Here is a 22,887-nt window from a genome sequence, read left to right on the forward strand (position 1 = left end):
TATATATATATATATATATATATATTATTTATTTATTTATTTATTAACACACTGGCCGATTCCCACCAAGGCAGGGTGGCCCGAAAAAGAAAAACTTTCACCATCATTCACTCCATCACTGTCTTGCCAGAAGGGTGCTTTACACTACAGTTTTTAAACTGCAACATTAACACCCCTCCTTCAGAGTGCAGACACTGTACTTCCCATCTCCAGGACTCAAGTCCGGCCTGCCGGTTTCCCTGAACCCCTTCATAAATGTTACTTCGCTCACACTCCAACAGCACGCGCGCGCGCACACACACACACACACACACACACACACACACACACACACACACACACACACACACACACACATAGATTCACACATTTTTATATTTTGCTTCATTAAAACTTTGACTACACTATTAATATCACTACACTATTCCTATTGCGTACATTGAGGTACAGGAGCTGGAGATTGGCAATACGGGGATACCTTTCTTGGATCGTGCAGGGGCCGAGGTTTGTTTTTCCTTTGCCACAATACTGTTTCTTTTCCAAGACCCGCATACAAATCTGCAGGAATACAGTCACATCTCCTTGTCTTGGCCTTTTTATCTGTGGTCCTGCTTTGTAGCCTCGTGATCCCCAGGGCCTGTCATGCCTCTTCTTGCAACTGTTTACTCACTTATTTTGTTCCTATGAATACAATGAAATTTAGACAGTAGTTTCTAACGGTCTTGTGGCTAATGTTCGGCATTAATAGTCATCTGTGTACTCACCTAGTTGAGGTTGCGGGGGTCGAGTCCGAGCTCCTGGCCCAGTGTGTGTTTGTGTGTGTGTGTGCGTGTGTGTGTGTGTGTGTGTGTGTGTGTGTGTGTGTGTGTGTGTGTGTGTGTGTGTGTGTGTGTGTGTCATGCCGAATACGTAAAACTGGTCATTTAGCAAGAACTCGTTTAAAATGAAGCCCTTTCTAAAATTTTCTCTTATACCTGGAGTTTACCTGGAGAGAGTTTCGGGGGTCAACGCCCCCGCGGCCCGGTCTGTGACCAGGCCTCCTGGTGGATCAGCCCCTGATCAACCAGGCTGTTGCTGCTGGCTGCACGCAAACCAACGTACGAGCCACAGCCCGGCTGATCAGGAACTGACTTTAGGTGCTTGTCCAGTGCCAGCTTGAAGACTGCCAGGGGTCTGTTGGTAATCCCCCTTATGTGTGCTGGGAGGCAGTTGAACAGTCTCGGGCCCCTGACACTTATTGTATGCTCTCTTAACGTGCTAGTGACACCCCTGCTTTTCATTGGGGGGATGGTGCATCGTCTGCCAAGTCTTTTGCTTTCGTAGTGAGTGATTTTCGTGTGCAAGTTCGGTACTAGTCCCTCTAGGATTTTCCAGGTGTATATAATCATGTATCTCTCCCTCCTGCGTTCCAGGGAATACAGGTTTAGAAACCTCAAGCGCTCCCAGTAATTGAGGTGTTTTATCTCCGTTATGCGCGCCGTGAAAGTTCTCTGTACATTTTCTAGGTCGGCAATTTCACCTGCCTTGAAAGGTGCTGTTAGAGTGCAGCAATATTCCAGCCTAGATAGAACAAGTGACCTGAAGAGTGTCATCATGGGCTTGGCCTCCCTAGTTTTGAAGGTTCTCATTATCCATCCATTATCCATATATATAAATATATATTTTTTTCATTTATAAGGTTAGGAAACGTACCTAACCCTATTATAACATAGTACTGAGGATTCTGTGACGGTGGGGGGGGGGGATATTTTTCCTGTTTAGTAATGCACCGGGCGGAGACATAGTGTGGTCACTGGTTTAGCAGCTCTTGTAGTGATTGTGGAGCATAACATTGTGGCTAACATGTGAGAGCATCAGTTCAGGTGCAGGAGCATGCGTGCTTGTGTGCCACAGTAGTTACTTTTACCTCTGGGCTTAGGTCCTTCTTGGAACGACCGCAGTCAGAGCACGTAACGTAAATGCTTTAAATTCATTCTATAAAAGCAACTCCCTGGTGCATTTGCAGAGTTTCCTGCACACCTGCAGTATCTTTTAACTCTCACAGGAAATAATTTTAATTTTTTTTACAAACGAAAGTGAAATATTGCTTAATAGTTTCTAAATATTGTAGACAATTGTAACGAAATTATTAAAGAAAGTGAAGGTGCAGTGCAACGTGTTACCTTCATCAGCAAATTTGTAATTACCTGTTTTATTTTTACCCAAGCCATTAGAGCTATGTTCATAGTCTCCATTCTTCAATGTTTTATTTTTTTCAGTGGTGGTTAGCACCTACTTTGTCATCTTGTCTGCCCATTTCATTGATTTGTCAATTGATCTGCCGTTCTCTTGATCGACACAGTATTTGTCAGTTATGTACGTACTTGTTTCCTCATAATGATAAGCAATCATATATATTTTATAACCTTATATGTAGTTACCGTGTCACCTCGTGCCTTGTGTCACTCAACTGGCACGCGTGAAAGTTGTCGTGTGGCAGGGTTGTAGTAGTCTTGGATGGAGTAAACACACTGTATGGTTTCTGCATGTTAATGTTAGAAGCTGGTGGTGAGGTCTAAACAGCCCTGGTGCCTTATAGACATGTCTTAGTGTTCTGAACATGAGTAGAAAGTTTGACACTGTTGGAGGTCATTAAACGATGAAATAACCCACACTGACAACTGTATGGTAGTCTTAATATTCACACCATATTCATCCTGGTGTTTTAATTTCGTGTACTTTTTTCGGTGGGTCTCTCTTTATTTCTGAGTCCTCTGGAGGGTAAACAAATTATCTAGTAGGTGCCAGTACCTTATTAGCGGGGTTGTAATGGCTCACTGGGCCTGCGGGCCGTTAGTGCCAACAACCTGGTGAACCAGGCAGTCACCAGGGAAGACTGGCCTTAGGCCGGGCTGCGAGGGTATTAGAGCCCTCAGAACTGGTCCTGGCACAGGATAGGTCCAAGGACTTGATTCAAGGTTTGATCCTATTTTACCCAGGTGTCTCATCTGTCTCGCCCCTACAAGGAAGTACCTTAATGCAGGTGAAAGGCTCTTGATCCAAGAAATTTTAGCCGCCCCCTCCTCTTCCTCGGATCGAATATGATCATTTATCCATCACCCAGGCACTGTTATAATAATAACAATAATCGCCTCTCAGCCTGCTACTCAATGATTTTTTTTTCCTTATCTGCTTGCGGTTACTTGCCGTTCATCAGTGCCTTTTCTTTGTCCACGCGACTTGCAACAGTCATGTTAGGCTCCTCCCTTCATTTTCTCATCCTCCCCTCATTTGTTTCTTGTTCTCCTTTCACTATCACACATTCTTCCTTTCACTTATCCTCATTCCATCATTGTGATCCTCACTAATCCTCCTCGTCCCCTCACTTTCTCATTTATCCTCCTTCCTTCACTGTTACCCGTCATCATTCATTCTTTTCCCCTCACCCTTTTTCACTCCTCCCCTTTCCCTCTCCCTCGCATCCTTCTCACCTTGTCTTCATTACTTCTTCCTCGTCTCTGCCACTCTCCCCTCTTTTCCCTCTCATTGTCGTCTTCCATTATTTCCTTTCTCACCAACCTTCCCCTCTTATCCCCTCGTTTTCTGCTTTATCTTTTATCACTTCATTTCTTTTTTTTTTTTACTTCTTACACATTCTGAGAGATAAGAGACGATGTGATTGAATGATGTTTATGTTGGTGGAGCCATCATTGGCAAGTGTCGGATGAACCAGGCTGTGGTGGATGTGTGGGTCAGAGGGCCGACGACAGCAGCAGCAGCAGCAACAGCAGCAGCAGCATGGGAGATCAGGCAGGCACACGTGACTAGCCTGGCCCAGATAGTAGCAAGACTCTCGAAACTCGTCGAAGGTATAGCAAAGGTTCGTGGGAAATGGAGGGGAGTAAGAGAAGAAGCTAATATACACATGGTAAATATTGTGTACTTACCTAGTTGTGGTTGTAGGGGTCCAGTCATAGCTCCTGGCTCCGCCTATTCACTGGCCGCTTCTGGGTCACTCTCCTTGCACCATGAGCTTTATCATACCTCTGTTTAAAGCTGTGAATGGATCCTGCCTCCACTACATCGCTTCCCAAACCATTCCACTTCCTGACTACTATGTGACTGAAGAAATGCTTCCTAACATCCCTGTGATTCATCTATGTCTTCAACTTCCAATTGTGTCCCCTTGTTGCTTTGTCCAGTCTCTGGAACATTCAGTCTCTGTCCACCTTGTCAATTCTCAGTATTTTATATGTCGCTATCATGTACCCCCCCCTCCCCTATCTCTACTGTCCTCCAGTGTCGTCAGGTCGATTTCCCTTAGCCTCTCCTCGTAGGACATATCCCTTAGCTCTGGGACTAGTCTTGTTGCAAACCTTTGCACTTTCTCTAGTTTCTTTACGTGCTTGGCTAGGTGTGGGTTCCAAACTGGTGCCGCATACTCCAATATGGGCCTAACGTACACAGTGTACAAGGTCCTGAACGATTCCTTATTAAGATGGCGGAATGCTGTTCTTATTAAGTTTGCTAGGCGCCCATATGCTGTTTTGAGACTCTATGACCGCGGGTTCAATCCCGGCCGGGGGTATGGTTTTTTTTGCTGTGTGTGTGTGTGTGTGTGTGTGTGTGTGTGTGTGTGTGTGTGTGTGTGTGTGTGTGTGTGTGTGCGTGCGCGCGTGCGTGCGTGCGTGCGTGCAGGTTACCACTGGTTATCGGGGGTTCAATTTCACGCTGTGTTCATTCAGAACTGTTTCAAAAGTTGCAACAGAGACTTGCACTCTTTAGCCTTCCCGTTACTGTTGATTGAGTGTCGTGTTCATCAGGTTCACTTTTGTCTCTCATTCTTCCCCTCTTTATCGCTATTTTCCCGTTTATTATGATTTTATTTTTTTTGCACATCCTTTGGTGAGAAGTGGGGTGTATTGTAAATCTCTGGCGAGATGTGGGCAGTTTTATGCACCCTCTGGTGCATAAAATTGCCCACTTCCGTAGTCCAAGATTCTTCGGTTTGTTCTCAGCAGATATCAGTAATATTGCCGGAACAAATGAACAAGTTTTCAAGAAAAAACTGAATCGCTACCACAGCCAAGTGCCAGATCAATCAGTCAGTGATAGCTAAGCGGTCCAGCAGGCCGCTACCAGCAACAGCCTGGTTCAACAGGTCCTCAACTACGGAGGTTGTACAAGAATGGTATACAATACCGACAAGATGAAAATTGAGACACGTGCAACATCTGGGTATCTTTATTGTAGACGTTTCGCCACCCAGTGGCTTTATCAATACATATTCTAGGACATAATTTGAAGACAGTAGAACTATATACAGAAGATGCCAGGTAATCAGTCCCTCAGTCTTGGAGTTGGTGTGAAGAGCACCGTAGTTTTGAAGATTCTGGAGGACAGGCAAGGAGATTGGCGCTTATATACTAACGTCCCATTCCACCTAAACCCGTATGGGTCACAGCTCTTTAATTATCCATAGCCTTATATGTAATAAGATCACGGTAAACGGGTGATATCACCATATGCAAAATAATCACTGTGAAATGTCGAGGCGCTTTCGTGATTTCTGCCATCAGGGAACTGTGAGGAAATTTATTTTTCACAATGGTTATTTTGCATAGTCTTATATTTTTTGTTTACTTGTTTCAGCATTTTGACAGCCTGTTCCCATAATATATATATAGCTCATTCACTTTGGTATATTTGTGAACGTTCTACGCCGCTTTACGTTCCCACACCTTGGAACCGGTTAACTTTATTTTTAGCGTTAACTTTAATAGTAATGTGTATATTTAGTTTTAATAAAGGGAAATGTAAGGGCGACACACAGTATACACAGTGTCGCCCTTTTATTTCCCTTTATTAAAGGGCGTGACCTAATTCGTTGTCAGCGTAACGTTCTTTATGATGATATTGGTGGTGGGAGGAAGGTGGGCGGGTAGGCCGGCCGCTCGGACCATTAGTCTGCCCCACACTTCATTAGTAGTGGGGAGGACACACGCTGCACGAAACTGGTTTTATTTTAGAAAGCCATAAAACCGTTTGGTTTTTCAGTGCCAAATATACATTGTTTCTAACGTTATCGGACTTACACTGTCATTATTAACTTGTTACTATTGTGACCAGTTCACTCTGTTTAAAGAATTTGCAATCACAGAGGAGTAAAAATGTTCTAGGTCAAAATTTCACATTCCACAATCTATATTCGTTTTTACTTAACAAATTCAGCTCTCACACTTTTCAGGGTTCGATTCCCGGTACAGGTGAAAACGTTGAGTATGTTTCCTTACACCTTCTGTCCCTGTTCACCTAACACTAAGTAGGTACCTGGTCGTAGGTGGCATCCTGGGGGGTGGTAGTATACCTTAGGGCTGGGCTATGAAATGAACTGTGGTAGGAAAACCGCTCTTAGCCTCTTAAATTGATGTGTAAAAAGTGCTCTTAAGTTAGGTAAGCACTCCTTAGGAAGAGTGGCACTCTATTCAGGGAAGAGGCCTTTACCCGTAGATACAAACCACTCAAACTGTACGAAGGCGTTCAGGTGATGAAAGTCACTTGGAGCGAACTGGGAGATGGAAGACAAGGTTAGACGGTGGGAGGAATCAGCTGGAAGTTTAGTCTTTCAGCTCTTTGATGCCCTGGAGACCTTAGCTAACTTTGGATCCTCTCAGGCTTACTGTTGTGGCTCTAGTGAGCGATGCTTATGATATTACTATTTAAATTAACACTGGTTATTATTGTTCCTCTTGGAGACATTACACTAGACGCGTGTGCTGGGTGAGTGTTTCTCATGAGACATTACTCCCCAGATAGGGAGCCAAGGCCAGGTCACCACTACTTGGAAAAGACCCGGGCCGGGAGAATACCGGCGAATAAAAAAAAAAAAAAACTAGACGCGTGTGCTGGGTTAGAAGCGGAGGAAGGTGCAACTTTGTATTTTTTTTTAGTTATCGTTTTGATTTTAATGATATATACTATTGTTTATAATGAATGCACTCAAATCTGTCTGCAGGGTCGGTTCATAGCTCCACCCTGCCTCTAGGGTGATGAGACTGATTACATCAAATTATCTCTCTGGTGTTCCGTGGTTCGGTTGGCAACGCTGACACACTGAGTGTCCGTGGTTCAATCCCCATCATGGTTGAAAATGCTGGGCATGTATCCTTACATATGTTGCCCCTGTTAAATAGGTAACTGGGTGTTAATCGACTGGTCTGGGTCGCATTCTGGGGGACAAGATTAAAGGACACAATGAAAATCAGACAGTCCTTGATAACACACTGACTTTCTTGGATTATCCTGGGTGGCTAACCCTCCGGGTTAAAAATCAGAACAAATCTTATCCACACTTTGTCTGCTTCATCTTCTACCAGCCCTGATGGCTCCAGGAGTGTGTATCATCTCTGTATTAGTCTGATGAAGCCTGCGGCGAAGCCGAAACATTTCGTCAATATATTCCGTGTGTTGCACATGTGTCTTGTTTGAAGTTGTCTTCCATTTCTTCATCCAGGTCATTCCAGTTTCTGACTCCCACGAGGCTTAATAATATAATATTCCTTTACTTCTTTATCATTTGTGCTTCTGTGTCTCTCGAACAATTTTTCTGTCCATTCTACCAGATCTTCTGGATCTATATTACGTCGTAACGTGTATCTCCCAGATCCTTCTCTTTTAAGACCATTATGTTAAGTTTATTTACTTAATAGTACAATCCTCTCAGCTCTCAGGATTAAACTTGCTTCCAATTTCTGGAACTTCAGTTTCTGAACATGTTTCACGAGGTGTTATCTCCATGTTGGTACTGCAAAGTCTGTGATAAGCCTGGCGTATGTTGTCAAAGTTCTGTAAATGCATTTCTGATATTCGAAAATGTTATGCAGTTTTATGTGCACATGTCTTCGGTCTTCCTTCTCAACTTCGGTTTACATAACATTGACCTTATTTGAGATGAACAATCCAGGTAATGTCCTGCCTCCTCTATACGTACTTGAATCCCCTCCTTAGGTCTTGGTACCAAGGTTTTCTTATCCGCTCAATTTGTCATCAGTCATATTGATCTTCCTTATGTAGGTGTGGAGTCGCTTCGGTTCTTAAGCCATAGATGCTCTCATACTCGAATGACCGCTCTACTTCTCTTATCCTTGTATATTGATTCCTAGCTCTTCTGATTACTTCCCTTTTGTCTTTCAAAGTGAACATAGGTTCTCTGTATTTTTCCAATGCTTTTTTTTTGCTATTAGCTTCACCCTCACTGGCGCTCTGATTAAACCGTGGCTCTCCCTGTTTCGCATTTCCACTGCTGATTAGTAGGAATTTTTCAGTAGCCTCATGACATTTTTTTTTTTAACTAGGTCCTCCATCTCGGGAATTGTTGGCCATTTCTCATTCCGATTGAACTCCATTTAGGAACTCTTATTTCTGCATAACTTCATCTATAGAACATTTTATTATTTCTCTTTTCATTCTCTCCACTCCTACTACTACCAAGTGTTTAATCGGTGCCCCTTTTTTTCTGGAATGTGTATCGGGAAGTTTTTTTTTTTCCTGTAAAGGAGAGAGGGAATTAGGCAATTATGGAGAAGAGGAGGAGGAAAGGGGTTGCAGAAGAGGAGCTAGTTGAGGTCAACATTAACTTGAAGTGAAGAAATGATTCTTTGGTCAAAGACTGCTTGGCTCGGGTTCTTAAGATAATTGAACATGAGGCGAAGCGCCCAGCGGCTCGGGGATGGGTTTCTCATCCCTCTGATAGTATGTGAACACTCTCATAATTTTTATTGATAAACATCATCCATGAAGATACCAGGAAGCCTGGTTTGAAACTGGGCCGCGGTAGCCATGATCCTGAAATCAATGTGGTAGGCGCCTAAACATTGGGCTTCTCTTTGTTTTCAATTTACAATTGATTAAACATTTGCTGCTGAACTGCATGCCACTTCAAGGGCAACTTGAGGTTTTTAAGCTTGTTTTTAGATAGATTCATACTGTGTGCTCATGAATATTTTACATATTGAGTATCTGAGTGTATGTTCGTGCGTTCAGCAAGTGCGGGTGTGTTCACTTCACATTATTTACCATTCGTTAAAGGTGTTCAGCAGAGGGTGCGGGTGTACAGGGTAAGGTACTGTGGTGTTAAGTTTCAACACATTGTTATTAAGTGGTGTATATGTGGGTGGTAGGAAGCTTGTGTGTCGTCACCCTTGTTGCCTCCTCGCACCATCACTGCCACTACTCCCTTATTCTCTACCACCACAACCACTACTCCCATATTCTCTACCACCACAACCACTACTCCCTTATTCTCTACCACTACTCCCTTATTCTCTACCACCACAACCACTACTACCTCATTCTCTACCACCACAACCACTGCTCCCATATTCTCTACCACCACAACCACTACTTCCTTATTCTCTACCACCACAACCACTACTCCCTAATTCTCTACCACCACAACCACTACTCCCATATTCTCTACTACCACAACCACTACTCCCATATTCTCTACCACCACAACCACTACTCCCTTATTCTCTACCACTACTCCCATATTCTCTACCACCACAACCACTACCTTATTCTCTACCACCACAACCACTACTCCCATATTCTCTACCACCACAACCACTACTTCCTTATTCTTTACCACTACTTCCTTATTCTCTACCACCACAACCACTACTCCCTTATTCTCTACCACCACAACCACTACTCCCATATTCTCTACCACCACAACCACTACTTCCTTATTCTCTACCACCACAACCACTACTTCCTTATTCTCTACCACCACAACCACTACTCCCTTATTCTCTACCACCACAACCACTACTCCCTTATTCTCTACCACCACAACCACTACTCCCTTATTCTCTACCACCACAACCACTACTCCCTTATTCTCTACCACCACAACCACTACTCCCTAATTCTCTACCACCACAACCACTACTCCCATATTCTCTACCACCACAACCACTACTCCCTTATTCTCTACCACTACTCCCATATTCTCTACCACCACTACCTTATTCTCTACCACCACAACCACTACTCCCATATTCTCTACCACCACAACCACTACTCCCTCATCCTCTACCACCACAACCACTACTCCCTCATCCTCTACCACCACAACCACTAATCATCCTCTACCACCACAACCACTACTCCCATATTCTCTACCACCACAACCACTACTCCCTCATCCTCTACCACCACAACCACTACTCCCTCATCCTCTACCACCACAACCACTACTCCCTCATCCTCTACCACCACAACCACTACTCATCCTCTACCACCACAACCACTACTCCCTCATCCTCTACCACCACAACCACTACTCCCTCATCCTCTACCACCACAACCACTGCTCCCTCTACCACCACAACCACTACTCCCTTATTCTCTACCACCACAACCACTACTCCCTTATTCTCTACCACCACAACCACTACTCTCATATTCTCTACCACCATAGCCACTACTCCCATATTCTCTACCACCACAACCACTACTCCCATATTCTCTACCACCACAACCACTACTCCCTCATCCTCTACCACCACAACCACCACTACCTCATTCTCTACCAACACAACCACTACTCCCTCATCCTCTACCACCACAACCACTACTCCCTCATCCTCTACCACCACAACCACTACTCCCTTATTCTCTACCACCACGACCACTACTTCCTTATTCTCTACCACCACGACCACTACTTCCTTATTCTCTACCACCACAACCACTACCTTATTCTCTACCACCACAACCACTACTCCCATATTCTCTACCACCACAACCACTACTCCCTCATTCTCTACCACCACAACCACTACTCATCCTCTACCATTACAACCACAACTCCCTCATCCTCTACCACCACAACCACTAATCATCCTCTACCACCACAACCACTACTCCCTCATCCTCTACCACCACAACCACCACTACCTCATCCTCTACCACCACAACCACTACTCCCTCATCCTTTGCCACCACATCCACTACTCCCTTATCCTCTACCACCACAACCACTACTCCCTCATCCTTTGCCACCACAACCACTATTCCCTCATTCTCTACCACCACCACCTTATACTAAACCGCCATTGCTACTTCTATTCTTGACAGTAAAGGGGTAGCCTTCTTGTGTTGTAGAATTGTACATGTGTATTGTTGGAGGGGATTGGGGAGGGAAGAGGCTGAGCGAGGCTCGCCACACATGGAAATAGAAAACGTTGAGGTTCGTTTTACTGTAGGTGATGGCAAGCCTTGCTTTTTACCTGGCTTTTCGGCTGGCCCTTTATTGTTGGGTCTTACCTGCTGGTAATTGGCGTGGGCCGCCGGGCCGGAAAAACGGGCGGCTGCACTCGCTGATTCCCGGACCTGTGGCTCTATTTTATTTTTTGAAACATGGGAAATCGCAAAGCTTTTATGTGTATATATTTAGAACTGACTGCTGGGTTTTTAACTCGTGCTACGCAGTGTTGATGTCGACTCGTATTACTCTGATGTAAAGAGCCAACAAGAAAAGTGTGTGTATACACGGGGTTCAATCCCGGCCGGGGGTATGGTTTACACGTACGTACTCGCGTATATGTGGCCCCGCCACTTGCCAGTCACACCTTCCTAGTCTCGCCGGTCATACCGTACTTGTTCTTAAAACTATGTATAGCGTCTTCAACTTTCAGCTGTACTTCTGAATACATGCTGTCGGGGGAAAACCTCTTTCTGGTCGACACTAACTAGCTAATATATCAGTCGTATATCCACGCTAAAGTGTTGTTGCGGAAGTTCCGTGTGTTTGGCACACGAGGCGGTATATATAATGAAGCAAATTAAATTATATAAATTATATAAAGGGTTAACAGTTTGATTTGTCAGTTAACAGTATTCAATGATAAGCTTACTGGGCAGACTCAAGCTTAAGCAGGGTTTACCAAGGATTCGTGAGTGGCTGTTATGAGCAGCAGTGTCATCTTATGGGAAGGCGCTCCCCTAAACATATGATCGAGTCCTTCACTCTCTCTCTCTCTCTCTCTCTCTCTCTCTCTCTCTCTCTCTCTCTCTCACACACACACACACACACACACACACACACACACACACACACACACACACACACACACACACACTCACACTCACACTCACTCACTCACTCACTCTCTCACTCACTCTCTCACTCTCTCTCTCTCTCTCTCTCTCTCTCTCTCTCTCTCTCTCTCTCTCTCTCTCTCTCTCTCTCTCTCTCTCTCTCTCTCTCTCTCTCTCTCTGTGAGGTCGCAGTATGAATATTTATACGGTGTGTAAATTTATACTTGGTAAAGAGGGAAGGGGCAGAGTGGGTGTGCGTAGCCAATACGTCGGCTATTAACAGGTAGCGGGGAACACAATGGAACAATTGAGGTTTTTGCCTGTGAAGTCACGGATTACCGACTCAACACACCAAACGTGAAGTTGCATGTCAAATGAACTTGTATACCGTGACTTTTTTTCTCTTATCTTTGTAAGCCTCTACGATGGTTATTGCTTGTGATGTTGGGTGTAGTAACCGTGGAGGTCAGTCAGATATAACATTCCACAAGTATCTCCTAAAATTTAGAAAGACGAGATGGATTTCTGCCGCGAGGCGGAAAAACTTTAAACGAACCGAATAGTCTTAATGTAGCGATGTTTGTAGGATTATTGGCCCAGTGGTTAGAGCGTCGTGAATTTTGACTTGCTTCCTACGAGGCAGGCTTAAATAACACGGGTTCGATCCCCGGCTAAATGCAGTTTGTTAATTGTTTAAAAACCACTTGTTTGTGGTTGCATTAATATATGTGTGTGTGTGTGTGTGTGTGTGTGTGTGTGTGTGTGTGTGTGTGTGTGTGTGTGTGTGTGTGTGTATTACCATTTTGTCCTAGGCACATGTCGATTAGACACTAGGCCTGTTGTGTGTGTGTGTGTACTCACCTAGTTGAGGTTGCGGGGGTCGAGTCCGAGCTCCTGGCCCCGCCTCTTCACTGATCGCTGTGTGTGTGTGTGTGTGTGTGTGTGTGTGTGTGTGTGTGTGTCTGAGCGCGTGTGCGCGAGCAATAATAGCGAACAAGCGATATTCGAGAGGATGCTGGACAGATATTTGAAGTCGGTGCCAGATCAGCCGGGCTGTAGTTCGTACGTTGGACTACGCGCAGCCAGCAGTAACAGCCTGGTTGATCAGACCCTGATCCATCGGGAGACCTGATCGTGGTCCGGGCCGGGGGGGGGGGCGTTGATCCCCGGAATATCCTCCAAGTAGACACACACACACACACACACACACACACACACACACACACACACACACACACACACACACACACACACACACACACTACTAACACCTGACCTTCTGAGAGCATCGTGCTTCACCTTCATTACTTCTGAAGTAACTGTAAGAAAAGTTCTCTTATTGTTTTGTTTGCTGACACTGGGATGGTTATCACACATATGGTACACCAAAGCTCACGCGGCTAGACCTCCAAACATGGCTGACAAGTGTAAAAGAGACTAGTTTTATCCTTCCCGATACTTCTGTATTCCTATACATCCACCCACCAGTATGACAACCATCCCTTACCCCACCAAGTCACCCACCACATTGACCACCATCCTTCACCTCACCACAGCACCCACCACCATGACCATCATCCCTCACGCCACCACAGCACCCACCACCATGACCACCATCCCTTACCCCACCACAGCACCCACCACCATGACCACCATCCCTCACCCCACCACAGCACCCACCACCATGACCACCATCCCTTACCCCACCACAGCACCCACCACCATGACCACCATCCCTCACCCCACCACAGCACCCACCACCATGACCACCATCCCTTACCCCACCACAGCACCCACCACCATGACCATCCCTTACCCCACCACAGCACCCACCACCATGACCACCATCCCTCACCCCACCACAGCACCCACCACCATGACCACCATCCCTCACCCCACCACAGCACCCACCACCATGACCACCATCCCTCACCCCACCACAGCACCCACCACCATGACCACCATCCCTTACCCCACCACCATGACCACCATCCCTTACCCCACCACCATGACCACCATCCCTTACCCCACCACAGCACCCACCACCATGACCACCATCCCTCACGCCACCACAGCACCCACCACAATGACCACCATCCCTTACCCCACCACAGCACCCACCACCATGACCACCATCCCTCACCCCACCACAGCACCCACCACCATCCCTCACCCCACCACAGCACCCACCACCATGACCACCATCCCTTACCCCACCACAGCACCCACCACCATGACCACCATCCCTTACCCCACCACAGCACCCACCACCATGACCACCATCCCTCACGCCACCACAGCACCCACCACCATGACCACCATCCCTTACCCCACCACAGCACCCACCACCATGACCACCATCCCTCACCCCACCACAGCACCCACCACCATGACCACCATCCCTCACCCCACCACAGCACCCACCACCATGACCACTATCCCTCACCCCACCACAGCACCCACCACCATGACCACCATCCCTCACCCCACCACAGCACCCACCACCATGACCATCCCTCACCCCACCACAGCACCCACCACCATGACCACCATCCCTTACCCCACCACAGCACCCACCACCATGACCACCATCCCTCACCCCACCACAGCACCCACCACCATGACCACCATCCCTCACCCCACCACAGCACTCACCACCATGACCACCATCCCTTACCCCACCACAGCACCCACCACCGTGACCACCATCCCTCACCCCACCACAGCACCCACCACCATCCCTTACCCCACACAGCACCCACCACTATGACCACCATCCCTCACCCTACCACAGCACCCACCACCACCCCCCACCCCACCACCCCCACCCCATGATGACCACCACAGCACCCACCACCATGATGACCATCCCTCACCCTACCACAGCACCCACCACCATCCCTCACCCCACCACAGCACCCACCACCATGACCACCATCCCTCACCCAACCACAGCACCCACCACCATCCCTCACCCCACCACAGTACCCACCACCATGACCACCATCCCTCACCCCACCACAGCACCCACCACCATGACCACCATCCCTCACCCTACCACAGCACCCACCACCATTCCTCACCCCACCCCACACAGCACCCACCACCATGACCACCATCCCTCACCCTACCACAGCAGCACCCACCACCATGACCACCATCCATCACCCTACACAGCCCCACCCCATCCCTCACCCTACCACAGCACCCACCACCATGACCACCATCCCTCACCCTACCACAGCACCCACCACCATGACCACCATCCTTACCCCCCCACAGCACCCACCACCATGACCACTATCCCTCACCCCACCACAGCACCCACCACCATGACCACAATCCCTCACCCCACCACAGCACCCACCACCATCCCTCACCTCACCACAGCACCCACCACCATCCCTCACCTCACCACAACACCCACCACCATGACCACCACTCTTCACCCCACAACAGCACCCACCACCATCCCCCACCACCATGACCACCATCCCCCACCACAGCACCCACCACCATGACCACCATCCCCCACCACAGCACCCACCACCATGACCACCATCCCCCCCACAGCACCCATCACCATTCCTCCCCCCACCACCATGACCACCACTCTTCACCCCACCACAGCACCCACCACCATGACCACCACTCTTCACCCCACCACAGCACCCACCACCATGACCACCATTCTTCACCCCACCACAGCACCCACCACCATGACCACCATTCCTCACCCCACCACAGCACCAACCACCATGACCACCATTCCTCACCCCACCACAGCACCCACCACCATTCCTCACCCCACCACCATCCCTCACCCCACCACAGCACCCACCACCATGACCACCATTCCTCACCTCACCACAGCACCCACCACCATGACCACCATGCCTCACCTCACCACAGCACCCACCACCATCCCTCACCCCACCACAGCACTCACCACCATGACCACCATCCCTTACCCCACCACAGCACCCACCACCATGACCACCATCCCTCACCCCACCACAGCACTCACCACCATGACCACCATCCCTTACCCCACACAGCACCCACCACTATGACCACCATCCCTCACCCTACCACAGCACCCACCACCACCCACCACCACCCCCCACCCCACCACAGCACCCACCACCATGACCACCATCCCTCACCCTACCACAGCACCCACCACCATCCCTCACCCCACCACAGCACCCACCACCATGACCACCATCTCTCACCCTACCACAGCACCCACCACCATCCCCCACCCCACCACAGCACCCACCACCATGACCACCATCCCTCACCCTACCACAGCACCCACCACCATCCCTCACCCCACCACAGTACCCACCACCATGACCACCATCCCTCACCCCACCACAGCACCCACCACCATGACCACCATCCCTCACCCTACCACAGCAGCCACCACCATGACCACCATCCCTCACCCTACCACAGCACCCACCACCATTCCTCACCCCACCCCACCACAGCACCCACCACCATGACCACCATCCCTCACCCTACCACAGCACCCACCACCATCCCTCACCCCACCACAGCACCCACCACCATGACCACCATCCATCACCCTACCACAGCACCCACCACCATCCCTCACCCTACCACAGCACCCACCACCATGACCACCATCCCTCACCCTACCACAGCACCCACCACCATGACCACCATTCCTCACCCCACCACAGCACCCACCACCATGACCACTATCCCTCACCCCACCACAGCACCCACCACCATGACCACAATCCCTCACCCCACCACAGCACCCACCACCATCCCTCACCTCACCACAGCACCCACCACCATCCCTCACCTCACCACAACACCCACCACCATGACCACCACTCTTCACCCCACAACAGCACCCACCACCATCCCCCACCACCATGACCACCATCCCCCACCACAGCACCCACCACCATGACCACCATCCCCCACCACAGCACCCACCACCATGACCACCATCCCCCCACAGCACCCATCACCATTCCTCCCCCCACCACCATGACCACCACTCTTCACCCCACCACAGCACCCACCACCATGACCACCACTCATCACCCCACCACAGCACCCACCACCATGACCACCATTCTTCACCCCACCACAGCACCCACCACCATGACCACCATTCCTCACCCCACCACAGCACCTACCACCATGACCACCATTCCTCACCTCACCACAACACCCACCACCATTCCTCACCCCACCACCATCCCTCACCCCACCACAGCACCCACCACCATGACCACCATTCCTCACCTCACCACAGCACCCACCACCATGACCACCATGCCTCACCTCACCACAGCACCCACCACCATTCCTCACCCCACCACAGCACCCACCACCATGACCACCATTCCTCACCCCACCACAGCACCCACCACCATGACCACCATCCCTCACCTCACCACAGCACCCACCACCATGACCACCATCCCTCACCCCACCACAGCACCCATCACCATGACCACCATCCCTCACCCCACCACACACCCACCACCATCCCTCACCTCATCACCAGCATGACCACCAGCATGACCACCATCCCTCACCCCAGCACAGCACCCACCACCATCCCTCACCTCACCACCAGCATGACCACCACCATGACCACCATCCCTCACCCCACCACAGCACCCACCACCATCCCTCACCTCACGACCAGCATGACCACCATCCCTCACCCCACCACAGCACCCACCACCATCCCTCACCTCACCACAGCACCCACCACCATCCCTCACCTCACCACAGCACCTACCACCTTCCCTCACCTCACCACAGCACCCACCACCTTCCCTCACCTCACCACCACCATGACCACCATCCCTCGCCCCACCACAGCACCCACCTCCATGACCAGCATGACCACCATCCCTCGCCCCACCACAGCACCCACCACCATGACCACCATCCCTCACCCTACCACAGCACCTACCACCATCCCTCACCTCACCACCAGCATGACCACCATCCTTCACCCCACCACAGCACCCACCACCATGACCATCATCCCTCACCCCACCACAGCACCCACCACCATGACCACCATTCCTCACCCCTCCACAGCACCCACCACCATGACCACCATCCCTCACCCCACCACCAGCATAATCACCATCCCTCACCCCACCACCAGCATAACCACCATCCCTCACCCCACCACCAGCATAACCATCATCCCTCACCCCACCACCAGCATAACCACCATCCCTCACCCCACCACCAGCATGACCACCACCCACAAGTTAAGCCAACAGTGTGTGCTACCACCCTGTTTAACTACTGGCCACACTGCCACCAACCACTCACTGCCTTAACTACCACAACTACTAATGGCACTTGAGGTCAATAATTATACTACGTGTATGATAGACAAAAAATACAATGAAAATCGATCAAATCTTAATTATAACTTTACAAAAGTAGTAAATTCTTGTGTATATATTATGACAGAGTTCCTCATAATACTCGTATGATAATTACCACTACCGGAATAGTTAATTAAATAATAACCTATAATGATCATTCTTTATTATTTATTTTTTTTATTATCACACTGGCCTATTCCCACCAAGGCAGGGTGGCCCGAAAAAGAAAAACTTTCACCATCATTCATTCCATCACTGTCTTGCCAGAAGGGTGCTTTACACTACAGTTTTTAAACTGCAACATTAACACCCCTCCTTCAGAGTGCAGGCACTGTACTTCCCATCTCCAGGACTCAAGTCCGGCCTGCCGGTTTCCCAGAACCCCTTCATAAATGTTACTTTGCTCACACTCCAACAGCACGTCAAGTATTAAAAACCATTTGTCTCCATTCACTCGTATCAAACACGCTCACGCATGCCTGCTGGAAGTTTATTATTATTATTGTAAATAAATTAAGCAATAAAGCTGCTAGTACTGTAAACTTAACAATTAGTTGAAAACCCCCCCCCCCACACACACAGCCAGTCAGCTGTGACTCAACCCCTGCAACCACATATGGGTGAGTACACACACCATACAAAATCCAGGTGTTAGCTGACAAAATCCTCGCAGACTTGATCTCACACTGGTCCTGACATACTGACTGTCAACATGGTAACAGTCAAAGAGGGGTGGGGTCGCACCCTTCCCCAAATTTTATATATATATATATTATATATATATATATATATATGTCGTGCCGAATAGGTAAAACTTGCGATTTTGGCTTAAATAGCAACGCTCTTCTTGTCGAATAAGGCAAGTGAAAATTTGTGTGAACCTAACGAAAAAATATATTTCATTGTGTTTATTATTCAATTATTGTTAACTTATCTAAAATATATTTAGTTGGATTATGCTAAATTAACTAATTTGCGCTTGTTATAATAAGGTTAGATAAGTTTTCTAAGGTTCTTTTGGTACAAAATTATTATCTTGAAACGTACAAGATAAAATTTTAGAAAGGACTTTATGCTAATTGGCCAGTTTTACCTATTCGGGACGACGTGTGTGTGTGTGTGTGTGTGTGTGTGTGTGTGTGTGTGTGTGTGTGTGTGTGTGTGTGTGTGTGTGTGTGTGTGTGTGTGTATCATGTGGGAGTTCGAACACGTGGATTGGGTAAAAATACTCACGTAGGCTGGAAGTACGTATATTGTAACTGAAGTATGTGGAAGGGCGCCACAGCCGATCCTGCCTCTCTCGCTCACTCTTGTATAACTGACTGGCCGCCCACAGTACCCATACGTGAGGGGGTCTTTGAATACTGCTGTGGTCAGCACAATATGAATAGACAGTGACTCAGGCAGAGACGGTTGGTAGTGAGTCAACTACTGGTACACTGGTTACTGGTAACTGATTACTACTACTGAGTGTGTGTGTGTGTGTGTGTGTGTGTGTGTGTGTGTGTGTGTGTGTGTGTGTGTGTGTGTGTGTGTGTGTGTGTGTGTGTGTGTGTGTGTGTGTCAAAAAATCAGTATAAATGCAGGTTAATTATTTTAAGAGACATTTTCAAAAAGGTTTATGTTAGGTAAACAACCACTGACCCGTCAATGAGGTGCATGTAAACACAATAACAAGGACCTGAGCCACGGTTAATATTGCAACTAGGGTGTATGTCAGTTGTATATGGTCATCTTGCTTGATTTAGCGTATCCACGTGGTAGTTGATGTAATTCAATGGGAATATTTGGGTAGCACTTTCTTCCTGTGATTTCGATTTTTTTTTTAGCGTGATATTTGGTGTTTACACTTGACATTATGACCTGGTGTGGATTAGTAGCAGATCACCAGTACCTCGGTTATGAACGTTCTCAAGAACAGTGACTTCAGAGTGGCTCTTTTCCCTGTGTTGAGGGCCAAGAAATCTGTGTTCGTAAATCCAGCCGCTTCAACTCTTCACTACACCTGTGAACACGAACACCAGGTACGCCAAAGAGCTCCACACAAGTCTGCAATGGAACTGTCATATACGCCTCTGTTATCCCATACAAATTCACATGAAGTCCAATTTTCTGTGAAACAATTTATGATGACTTCGACAATTATGCAACACACGCATACCTACCAAATGAAGTGATTTTGAAATTCATGAACGGGTCATTCCAATTTTCACAGTAAAGTGAACTCTACATGAAGTACGCTTGCCCGTGGTCCTTCAGCATCAAGCCCGCCGCTGCTGGGTTGAGTCCTGGCTCTGTTTATATAACGGAAGACACTCCTGTCCAGTTGTATTCTTCACCTATCCCAACTTCCCCGCTCTTCTCTCCATACCTGAGAGTTACTACTACTTCAGCTCCATGTAGATCCAGACTATGGAGCTGAGCTCTTGTCCAGGCCGAAAGATTGACCACATCAAAAATGACTTTTTCAGGGTTAATGGGCTGATTACATCTTTACTTCTCCACTGCCTCTGCTGTCTCCATATTTAGCCACCTCTGTATTCGAATGAAAAAGCCGACTGTGTAGGCGAAACATTTCAGCAGTGGATACCCAGCTGGTGCACCTGCGTCTTCGTAATATGGTTGTCGGTATTATATACCATTTTTATAACTCAGGAAATCGTAATAATGGGACTGCAAACAAATCACATAATGCTGGTGTAGAATTCGTCTGCAGAAACCTGTATTTGTAATCACAGTCGTGGCCCATGTTAACCTCCCTATGGTGTATAGAAATAGACGTAGTTGCATGAATCCTTATTAGAGCCAACTGGCCCAGTGGTTTACACACTGGCCTCTTGAGTTTTAGGACTTGCTTGCCATGGGTTCGATCCCCACCCGTTCTGTGATTTACCATTTTCATAATTGTTCGTAGGTTCTTAAGTGTTACATGACCCTGGTGGGTTTAGCACTTAGTTTTGATTATAATAATAATCTTAGGTTCTTAATTCATTAACACAGGTGTGATGTGGAGAGCCTTTGTGTGTGTGTGTGTGTACGCAATAATTACCAACAAACGATACAAGATGGAAAAATAACTCTCTCACACTCACACACACACACACACACACACACACACACACACACACACACACACACACACACACACACACACAAAACCTTGGTATATCCATTTAGTTTCTAAAAGTTGTTTCCTCCCACGGTAGTACAAACAGTTAACTTACCCTGTGCGCCTTCTCTTAGTCCGTCAATTTTCCGTTATTTTCCCAAGCACTTTTCCTTACCTGTTGCCTGTTTACCAACTGTTAATTCTGAGGGTCTCGTTCCCAACCCATTTCTTTCCCTCCTGCCTTCACTCCCAAATCTTTTGCCGCCTTTGATTCCCTCTCCTCCATCACCTCCCACGCTTCATATTGGATGGATATTAATCAGCATTGCGGAGTGAAGCGATTATCCCACGTCACATCAGCTCTCTTGCCTGCATGTTGTATAGAGGTGGCGGCGTCCCGCTTCACTGTATCTCTCATCTCCTCTCTTCCAGACCTTCCATTTTTGATGTCACTGCTTTGTGATGCATCACCAACCTTCCTGCTGTGTGTTTTAACACACTTGACGCCGCTACAAGATTGAAGATGACAGTTCCGATAAGCAGTTTTAAACGAGTTATCTTGCTGCAGCTCATATCAAAGCTATGATCTAGCAGGTGGTAAAAAGTAAAAAAATCGATACTTGTCAAGGTTTCTCTGTCTCTGTCTGTCTGCCCGCCCCCCCCCCTCTCTCTCTCTCTCTCTCTCTCTCTCTCTCTCTCTCTCTCTCTCTCTCTCTCTCTCTCTCTCTCTCTCTCTCTCTCTCTCTCTCTCTCTCTCTAAAATTACCACGTTGCATTGAACCTGGTTCTCATGATGCGTGTTGGTAGTGCATGTTTGCTGACACTGAAAATAGTGCGTGTCATTCAGGCGTACGAGAACACTGGTGGTGTACGTGTTAAGTGTGCAGCAGTTATTCCGCGTTCCCGCTTTCCCCTCCTCCCACTCACGTGTTACCTGCAGATTAATAAGGTAATCCCCCTCGTATTGCACTACTGTGATTGCTATCGGTCTGGTGCCGGAGTGAGGGAGGGAGGGAGGAGGGGAGAAAGAGGAGGCAAAGGAGGGGAAACAGATAAAGTTGAAAACAGGAGATAATAATACTAATAAAGACGAGAAAGAATCGTGTGAATAAGGATTAACAAAACATCTAAATTATTAGGAACTTTTCAAAGCACTTAGCCCTTGTTGGAACTCTGAATATTAGTGTCTGGTCCCTAGTCTGCTCACTTCCATAACTGACTGCTGTGAAATATAATGAAAGGGTTGGATAAAAATCATTGTAAAGCAGGGGTTCCTTAAGCAAATAA

The 22,887-nt window shown here is 47.8% G+C and overlaps 1 protein-coding gene across 1 annotated transcript in view; it reads left to right on the forward strand.

Moving 5' to 3' along the window:
• Window positions 1–22,887, forward strand: part of LOC128693014 (fasciclin-2) — a 363,867-nt gene that overhangs the window by 129,334 nt on the left and 211,646 nt on the right. The window lies entirely within an intron of this gene.

Source organism: Cherax quadricarinatus, chromosome 38, assembly GCF_038502225.1.
Source record: "Cherax quadricarinatus isolate ZL_2023a chromosome 38, ASM3850222v1, whole genome shotgun sequence".
Classification (NCBI taxonomy): domain Eukaryota; kingdom Metazoa; phylum Arthropoda; class Malacostraca; order Decapoda; family Parastacidae; genus Cherax; species Cherax quadricarinatus.